We start from the raw sequence: 6,551 nt of genomic DNA on the forward strand, positions 1-6,551 counted from the left end.
CAACACATCAAAAAGCTTATCCACCATGATCAAGTGGGCTTCATCCCTGGGATGCAAGGCTGGTTCAACATTCGCAAATCAATAAACATAATCCAGCATATAAACAGAACCAAAGACAAGAACCACATGATTATCTCAATAGATGCAGAAAAGGCTTTTGACAAAATTCAACAGCCCTTCATGCTAAAAACGCTCAATAAATTCGGTATTGATGGAACGTACCTCAAAATAATAAGAGCTATTTATGACAAACCCACAGCCAATATCATACTGAATGGGCAAAAACTGGAAGCATTCCCTTTGAAAACTGGCACAAGACAGGGATGCCCTCTCTCACCACTCCTATTCAACATAGTGTTGGAAGTTCTGGCTAGGGCAATCAGGCAAGAGAAAGGAATCAAGGGTATTCAGTTAGGAAAAGAAGAAGTCAAATTGTCCCTGTTTGCAGATGACATGATTGTATATTTAGAAAACCCCATTGTCTCGGCCCAAAATCTCCTTAAGCTGATAAGCAACTTCAGCAAAGTCTCAGGATACAAAATTAATGTGCAAAAATCACAAGCATTCTTATACACCAATAACAGACAAACACAGAGCCAAATCATGAATGAACTTCCATTCACAATTGCTTCAAAGAGAATAAAATACCTAGGAATCCAACTTACAAGGGATGTAAAGGACCTCTTCAAGGAGAACTACAAACCACTGCTCAGTGAAATAAAAGAGGACACAAACAAATGGAAGAACATACCATGCTCATGGATAGGAAGAATCTATATCGTGAAAATGGCCATACTGCCCAAGGTAATTTATAGATTCAATGCCATCCCCATCAAGCTACCAATGAGTTTCTTCACAGAATTGGAAAAAACTGCTTTAAAGTTCATATGGAACCAAAAAAGAGCCCGCATCTCCAAGACAATCCTAAGTCAAAAGAACAAAGCTGGAGGCATCACGCTACCTGACTTCAAACTATACTACAAGGCTACAGTAACCAAAACAGCATGGTACTGGTACCAAAACAGAGATATAGACCAATGGAACAGAACAGAGTCCTCAGAAATAATACCACACATCTACAGCCATCTGATCTTTGACAAACCTGAGAGAAACAAGAAATGGGGAAAGGATTCCCTATTTAATAGATGGTGCTGGGAAAATTGGCTAGCCATAAGTAGAAAGCTGAAACTGGATCCTTTCCTTACTCCTTATACGAAAATTAATTCAAGATGGATTGGAGACTTAAATGTTAGACCTAATACCATAAAAATCCTAGAGGAAAACCTAGGTAGTACCATTCAGGACATAGGCATGGGCAAAGACTTCATGTCTAAAACACCAAAAGCAATGGCAGCAAAAGCCAAAATTGACAAATGGGATCTCATTAAACTAAAGAGCTTCTGCACAGCAAAAGAAACTACCATCAGAGTGAACAGGCAACCTACAGAATGGGAGAAAATTTTTGCAATCTACTCATCTGACAAAGGGCTAATATCCAGAACCTACAAAGAACTCAAACAAATTTACAAGAAAAAAACAAACAACCCCATCAAAAAGTGGGCAAAGGATATGAACAGACATTTCTCAAAAGAAGACATTCATACAGCCAACAGACATATGAAAAAATGCTCATCATCACTGGCCATCAGAGAAATGCAAATCAAAACCACAATGAGATACCATCTCACACCAGTTAGAATGGCGATCATTAAAAAGTCAGGAAACAACAGGTGCTGGAGAGGATGTGGAGAAATAGGAACACTTTTACACTGTTGGTGGGATTGTAAACTAGTTCAACCATTATGGAAAACAGTATGGCGATTCCTCAAGGATCTAGAACTAGATGTACCATATGACCCAGCCATCCCATTACTGGGGATATACCCAAAGGATTATAAATTATGCTGCTATAAAGACACATGCACACGTATGTTTATTGCAGCACTATTCACAATAGCAAAGACTTGGAATCAACCCAAATGTCCATCAGTGACAGATTGGATTAAGAAAATGTGGCACATATACACCATGGAATACTATGCAGCCATAAAAAAGGATGAGTTTGCGTCCTTTGTAGGGACATGGATGCAGCTGGAAACCATCATTCTTAGCAAACTATCACAAGAACAGAAAACCAAACACCGCATGTTCTCACTCATAGGTGGGAACTGAACAATGAGATCACTTGGACTCAGGAAGGGGAACATCACACACCGGGGCCTATCATGGGGAGGGGGGAGGGGGGAGGGGGAGGGATTGCATTGGGAGTTATAACTGATGTAAATGACGAGTTGATGGGTGCAGTAGACCAACATGGCACAAGTATACATATGTAACAAACCTGCACGTTATGCACATGTACCCTACAACTTAAAGTATAATAATAATAAATAAATTAAAAAAAAAAAAAGAAAAAGAAAAAAAGCTTCTTGTCCCCTGCCCAAGAGTTGAAAGCATGCCAGAGAAGTGCCACCATCCAAAACATTTCTCTTGCTGTCTAGCATTCTATCTTCTGAGTTACAATGCCTTGGTCCACTTATAATTTGGTGAGATTTATACATCCATTTAAATTTTCATTAGCTGGATATGGAGGTAGATATAAACAAGAAGCATTGATTAGATCTAGAAAAGGTGGTATGTGGACCCAAAGGAGCACCAATAGACAAGTCTATAGACAGACTTGGGGATGAAACTGTTGTGTACTCCCTGGAATGTTGCTGACTCAGGTGTGGTGTGGTGTGAGGGTGACACCTTTAGAAGACTGTCCAGGTCTCTTTGGAGTAGTGTGTACTTGTCAAGTTAACAGCTTGTGGGAAAGGGTAATCAGAACATACAAAGGCTCAATCAACCTTTACTGAGGCTTCCTCAGCCATGGAACTCAGGCTTCAGAGCCCAGAGGATGCATATTGAATTTCACTTTGCAAAGAACCCAGCATTAGAGCCTGGACCTCAGGAGCTTGGGTCTAGTGGAACAGTTGAGCAGCCAAAAGGAGTGTTGAGAAAGCAGCTTTCACAGGGCATATGTGTACAATATCAATTGAATTCAGAAGGTCAAGCTGCTGGAGTTCTTCATCTGATTAACCATCATTCAAATATTCTGTGCTACAGCTTTTCAACAGGAAATTCACATGTACTTAAAATGTACTTTTTTTTTGGCCCTAACTGTCTAAATGTGCATTGTGTTAGTTTCCTAGGGCTGCCAAAACAAATGACTACAAACTGGGTGGTTTAAAACAAGGGAAATGTATTCTCTGTCAGTTCTGGAGGCCAGAAGTCCAAAATCAAAGTGTCAGCAGGGCCATGCTCCCTCTGAAGGTGCTAGGGGAGATTCCTTCCTTGCCTCTTCCTAGTTTCCAGTGGCTCCTGGCAGTCCTTGATGCTCCTTAGCATGCAGTTACATGACTCCAGTCTCTGCCTCCACTGTCACATGGACTTCTTTCCTGTGTGTGCTTGTGTCTGTATGTGTCCCCTCCTCTTTTTGTAAGGACATCCTTACAAATTTAGGGCCCACCAGAATCCAATGTGACCATCTTAACTAATCACATCTGCAAATATCCCATTTCTAAATAAGGTCACATGCACAGGTAACATGGGGTTAGGACTTGACCATATCTTTTTGGGGGACACAATTCAACCCATGGTTTCAATGACTGTTTATCCCTTTTGGGGTTACCATGTTGTACTGTACATTCCTCTTTCTTGCATTTTTGACCCCTGTATGTACCATGTCTTTTGTTCATAAGATGACTCTGAGAAAACCCCTAGGCTCTTCTCTGGAATTCATGATGAAGATCATTCTTGGGTTTCTATATTCATAGAAACAGAATGTTCAGCTTTAGCTCCCAAGAGACTTGAAGTGCTGGCAATGTTTGGAGGGAAACCGGATGTGAGAAAATGGTAGGGAGGCTAAGGGAAGATGAGGTTTCTGGCCATGGAGCTGACTAGGGCAGTGGTCAGGGGTGACCTATTAGAAGATGAGGGTACAGAATGGGGCCAAGAATTAGAGATTGAGGCCAAACAGGTATACAGCAAATCTGGCCTAGTTGGAGGCAGGGGTGGATTTCCAGCAGAATATAGACAATGGGACCCATCTTGGCAGACACCTAAAGGGGAAGGGGAACTTGTTGTCCATGTCCAGTCTATTAGCAAGGCCTCTTAGCTCCACATCACCATATGACAGATCTGTTCAGTGACTCCCATTTCCTTCACTGAAACCCTATTTCTGCTCCCACCATCTTTCTCCTAGACTACCAATTTCCCCTTCTATTCTGGCTACCTCAAATTGTTCTCCAAAGAGCAACTGAATCATCTTTTCAAGCGTAAACGCTAAGTTGCTGTATGATCTGGCCCCTGCTCACTCATTTTGTGTCATCACACCTCAGTCACTCTGTTTTTTTTATGTTCCTTTTACCCACCAAGCTCCTTACCACCTCAGGAACTTTTCACTCACTGTTCCCACTGCCTAGAACTCTCTGCCCTCATATATAAATGCCTGATTTTTGGACTTCTCCCCTTGAAACAACCTTCTGTGACCTTCTAGTCTAAAGTGGTGCCTCTCCATCTCTATCCATCATCCAATTTTATTTTCTTCATATTACTTACCACTATGTGAAATTATTGAATTCATTTATTTCAGTGGTTCTTAACATGGAGTGATTTTGTCTCCCCGGGGCAAATTTGGCAATCTGGAGATTTTTTTTTTTAATTTATTTTTTATTATTATTATACTTTAAGTTCTAGGGTACATGTGCATAACGTTCAGGTTTGTTACATATGTATACTTGTGCCATGTTGCTGTGCTGCACCCATCAACTCGTCAGCACCCATCAACTCGTCATTTACATCAGGTATAACTCCCAATGCAATCCCTCCTCCCTCCCCCCTCCCCATGATAGGCCCCGGTGTGTGATGTTCCCCTTCCCGAGTCCAAGTGATCTCATTGTTCAGTTCCCACCTATGAGTGAGAACATGCGGTGTTTGGTTTTCTGTTCTTGTGATAGTTTGCTAAGAATGATGGTTTCCAGCTGCATCCATGTCCCTACAAAGGACACAAACTCATCCTTTTTTGTGGCTGCATAGTATTCCATGGTGTATATGTGCCACATTTTCTTAATCCAATCTGTCACTGATGGACATTTGGGTTGATTCCAAGTCTTTGCTATTGTGAATAGTGCCGCAATAAACATACGTGTGCATGTGTCTTTATAGCAGCATGATTTATAATCCTTTGGGTATATACCCAGTAATGGGATGGCTGGGTCATATGGTACATCTAGTTCTAGATCCTTGAGGAATCGCCATACTGTTTTCCACAATGGTTGAACTAGTTTACAATCCCACCAACAGTGTAAAAGTGTTCCTATTTCTCCACATCCTCTCCAGCACCTGTTGTTTCCTGACTTTTTAATGATCACCATTCTAAATGGTGTGAGATGGTATCTCATTGTGGTTTTGATTTGCATTTCTCTGATGGCCAGTGATGATGAGACTTCATGTCTAAAACACCAAAAGCAACGGCAGCAAAAGCCAAAATTGACAAATGGGATCTAATTAAACTAAAAAGCTTCTGCACAGCAAAAGAAACTACCATCAGAGTGAACAGGCAACCTACAGAATGGGAGACAATTTTTGCAATCTACTCATCTGACAAAGGGCTAATATCCAGAACGTACAAAGAACTCAAACAAATTTACAAGAAAAAAACAAACAACCCCATCAAAAAGTGGGCAAAGGATATGAACAGACATTTCTCAAAAGAAGACATTCATACAGCCAACAGAATGAGATTTTTTTGTTCTTACAACTGGGGTGGAGGGTGCTACTGGCATCTAGTGGGTGGAGACCAGGGATGCTGCTAACATCCTACAGTGCACAGAACCACCCTCACAACAGGGAATCATTCTTCCCCCAGTGTCCATAGTGCCAAAGTGGAGAAACCTATTTATTTGTTGCTTTTGTATTCTCTAATCTGTGCTTAATCCTTTTTGAATGTATATCCCAAGAAAGCAGGGAAGCAAACTGGTATGCGTCTTGTTTGTTGCTCATTCTCTCCCCCAGAACAATGCCCTGGTCAGAGTTGGTGATCAAACAATAATTGATGGATGAATGAATGAGTTAATGACTGAATGAATGGCCTCAAGTCCTGAATCTGTCCTTTCCTAGCTTTTTGAGCCTGGGGACATGTTTTTAAATGAATTAAGCCATTGTTGACCTGGTTCAGCCTCAGTTTGAGGTAGGCCCTGTATCCCTGGGTCTCAGGATTAGACTATTACATTGTCCTTCCCCCCAGGATGATTCCCTGCATGCCCCAGGGGTACAGAGATTTTTTAATTATCTTTTTCAGATTACAGAAAGAATTTTAAAAATGTATTACTTTAGACAAGTCTGATATTTTTATGAAATTAATTATTTCCATCCAGCAATAGGATATGATTCATTTACTTGGGTCTTCTTTAGTAACATTTAGCAAATTTTATAATTTATTCACACACAAACACATACACGTATAGTTAATGCACATTTCTGAATAAAGGGATATTCATTTTTCCTAT

This window comes from Theropithecus gelada, chromosome X (genome assembly GCF_003255815.1).
Source record: "Theropithecus gelada isolate Dixy chromosome X, Tgel_1.0, whole genome shotgun sequence".
Lineage (NCBI taxonomy): Eukaryota > Metazoa > Chordata > Mammalia > Primates > Cercopithecidae > Theropithecus > Theropithecus gelada.